Below are 4,309 nucleotides of genomic sequence, written 5' to 3'. Positions count from 1 at the left end.
TCGGGAGAAGAGATTCTTGCTCATTCAAATACGATAATCTTGAGTGGTTTGAGCTATATCGTTCACTTAACCAACGCCTTTTTTCATTTATCCTGTCCCAGTCATCACACATCTATGATCCGTATCCTTCTCGCTACTGTCAACACACACATAGGGTTAACTATCCACTCCCAAGTCAACACACACGTATGGTTAACTATCCACTCCCAAGTCAACACATCTATGATTCGTATCCTTCTCACTATTGTCAACACACACATATGGTTAACTATCCACTCCCAAGTCAACACATGTATGATCCATATCCTTCTCACTATTGTCAACACACACATATGGTTAACTATCCACTCCCAAGTCAACACATGTATGATCCATATCCTTCTCACTATTGTCAACACACACATATGGTTAACTATCCACTCCCAAGTCAACACATGTATGATCCATATCCTTCTCACTATTGTCAACACACACATATGGTTAACTATCCACTCCCAAGTCAACACATCTATGATTCGTATCCTTCTCACTATTGTCAACACACACATATGGTTAACTATCCACTCCCAAGTCAACACATGTATGATCCATATCCTTCTCACTATTGTCAACACACACATATGGTTAACTATCCACTCCCAAGTCAACACATGTATGATCCATATCCTTCTCACTATTGTCAACACACACATATGGTTAACTATCCACTCCCAAGTCAACACATGTATGATCCATATCCTTCTCACTATTGTCAACACACACATATGGTTAACTATCCACTCCCAAGTTAACACATCTATGATCCATATCCTTCTCGCCACTGTCAACACACACATATGGTTAACTATCCACTCCCAAGTCAACACATGTATGATCCATATCCTTCTCACTATTGTCAACACACACATATGGTTAACTATCCACTCCCAAGTCAACACATGTATGATCCATATCCTTCCCTCTATTGTCAACACACACATATGGTTAACTATCCACTCCCAAGTCAACACATGTATGATCCATATCCTTCTCACTATTGTCAACACACACATATGGTTAACTATCCACTCCCAAGTTAACACATCTATGATCCGTATCCTTCTCGCCACTGTCAACACACACATATGGTTAACTATCCACTCCCAAGTCAACACATGTATGATCCATATCCTTCTCACTATTGTCAACACACACATATGGTTAACTATCCACTCCCAAGTCAACACATATATGATCCGTATTCTTTTGGCTACTGTCAACACACACATATGGTTAACTATCCACTCTCAAATCAACACATCTATGATCCATATCCTTCTCACTATTGTCAACACACACATATGGTTAACTATCCACTCCCAAGTTAACACATCTATGATCCATATCCTTCTCGCCACTGTCAACACACACATATGGTTAACTATCCACTCCCAAGTCAACACATGTATGATCCATATCCTTCTCGCCACTGTCAACACACACATATGGTTAACTATCCACTCCCAAGTCAACACACACATATGGTTAACTATCCACTCCCAAGTCAACACATGTATGATCCATATCCTTCTCACTATTGTCAACACACACATATGGTTAACTATCCACTCCCAAGTCAACACATGTATGATCCATATCCTTCTCACTATTGTCAACACACACATATGGTTAACTATCCACTCCCAAGTTAACACATCTATGATCCGTATCCTTCTCCACTGTCAACACACACATATGGTTAACTATCCACTCCCAAGTCAACACATGTATGATCCATATCCTTCTCACTATTGTCAACACACACATATGGTTAACTATCCACTCCCAAGTCAACACATCTATGATCCGTATTCTTTTGGCTACTGTCAACACACACATATGGTTAACTATCCACTCTCAAATCAACACATCTATGATCCATATCCTTCTCACTATTGTCAACACACACATATGGTTAACTATCCACTCCCAAGTTAACACATCTATGATCCATATCCTTCTCGCCACTGTCAACACACACATATGGTTAACTATCCACTCCCAAGTCAACACATGTATGATCCATATCCTTCTCACCACTGTCAACACACACATATGGTTAACTATCCACTCCCAAGTCAACACATCTATGATCCATATCCTTCTCGCCACTGTCAACACACACATATGGTTAACTATCCACTCCCAAGTCAACACACACATATGGTTAACTGTCCACTCCCAGGTCAACACATATCTTTGATCCAAATCCTTCTCACTACTGTCAACACACACATAGGGTTAGCTATCCACTCCCAAGTCAACACACACATATGGTTAACTATCCACTCCCAAGACAACACACATCTATGATCCATGTCCTTCTAACTACTGTCAACACACACATAGGGTTAGCTATCCACTCCCAAGTCAACACATCTACTGTCAATAAACAAACAACTAAACTCTTTCCATAATCATAAGGAATCTGAAAAGTAAAAGTAAAAACATGGAACACACCAAACTGGGAAATGTCCCCACATGTCTACCATTAAACTTTGTAAAAGCCTCACCTGGGCCACGAATTCTGCAACCCCGGCCAAATAACCATAGAGCAACGGGTCATATGATGCCTCCGAGAACCCAACACACACCTATCTCATCCCTTGTCAACACCCACCTTTCTCACTCCCAGTAAGCACACACCTATCTCACGCCCAGTCAACACACACATATCTCACTCCCAGTTAACACACTCCTATCTAATTCCCACTCAACACACACCTATCTCACTCCCAGTCAACACACACCTACCTCACCCACTGTCATCACACACCTATCTCACCCCAATCAACACACACCTATCTCACCTCAGTCAACACACACCTATCCCACCCCAATCAACACACACCTATCTCACTCCCAGTCAACACACACCTATCTCACCCCAATCAACACACACCTATCTCACCCCAATCAACACACACCTATCTCACCCTTATCAACACACACCTATCTCACCCTTATCAACACACACCTATCTCACCCCAATCAACACACACCTATCTCACCCTAATCAACACACACCTATCTCACCCCAATCAACACATACCTATCTCACCCCAGTCAACACACACCTATCTCACCCTAATCAACACACACCTATCTCACCCCAGTCAACACACGTAGAGTCTTGGGCCAGGTTGAAATATTGGGTACTCGGCACCCTTGCAAACCGGGAATCTACAGTTATTACATTATCTCAAATATAGTGATCTTTATTTAAATGCTAATTAAACAATGATTGATTTTTTTCCGTTTCAACATTTAAAAAAATATATCCAGTTCACGTTTTAAAGAGGGACGATTTGATTAGTTCTGTACCTGGTTCCGTCCATGTTATTTGTAACACGAGAACGTTGATGGCTCGCACGTGTTCATGGGGAACCAATATAAGTCAACTCAATGTCACTAATCATGTCCCCGGTGTCGGTTAACAACAAAACAGCCACGTGGGTATAAAACTGTAAACGTAATGCCAATGTAACAGTGCTCCCTGTCAGTCATACAATAGGCTTTTCCTAACAATACAAGATTAATGCCAGACCCACGTAGGGGTAAAATACATACAATGTCAATCTACATACAAAGTATATCGTCATTTAGCTGGGCGACACCGATCAACTGTTTGTCTCACCGTGGGTAAATTGACGAGGTAAAGGACGTCATTATCTATGTATCGTTTTTACATGCATTGTTAATTCTGACACTTGGAATATGTAAAAAAAATGTTAGCGATTAGACATTATCTGCGCGACTGTATCAGATTGTGTCGGGTATTATATGCACGGGTACACAATAAGTAGACTTAATCAGTCTCTATTTTTACAACCGAAGCAATTTATTGTCAAGTAAACTCAATTAATTTGAAAAACGAAACGTTGGAGAAATAAATATTCTCTTCTTAAACAGCCATGAGCGTTAAGGTCATCGCAATATACCATTACGGTTGAGTACTTATTTAACAATGTTATATCCTAGAAAACTAAATCCAATCTCGATTGGGGTGTGGCGAGGTGAGGCGAAATGGAGTTTAACGTCGCGACATGCACTACAGATGTATGCCTACATATATTCTGGTTAAAAAAGGATGTTAGGCTATTGGTGTAACTTCATCTTACCACGAAATGAGAATAAGCCTTCACTAATAATTTAGACATAAAATCCCATATAAGAAGTATGTTGATAAAGTTATTGATCTCCATGGCTCTGATATGTTAAGAATATTCTGGATAGTTGTGGTTTATGTTTTGTTTGGAAAAGTCAAGAT

This window comes from Haliotis cracherodii, unplaced genomic scaffold, assembly GCF_022045235.1.
Source record: "Haliotis cracherodii isolate W230 unplaced genomic scaffold, xgHalCrac1.p SCAF_5, whole genome shotgun sequence".
NCBI classification, from domain to species: domain Eukaryota; kingdom Metazoa; phylum Mollusca; class Gastropoda; order Lepetellida; family Haliotidae; genus Haliotis; species Haliotis cracherodii.
This window is presented reverse-complemented; position numbering follows the sequence as displayed.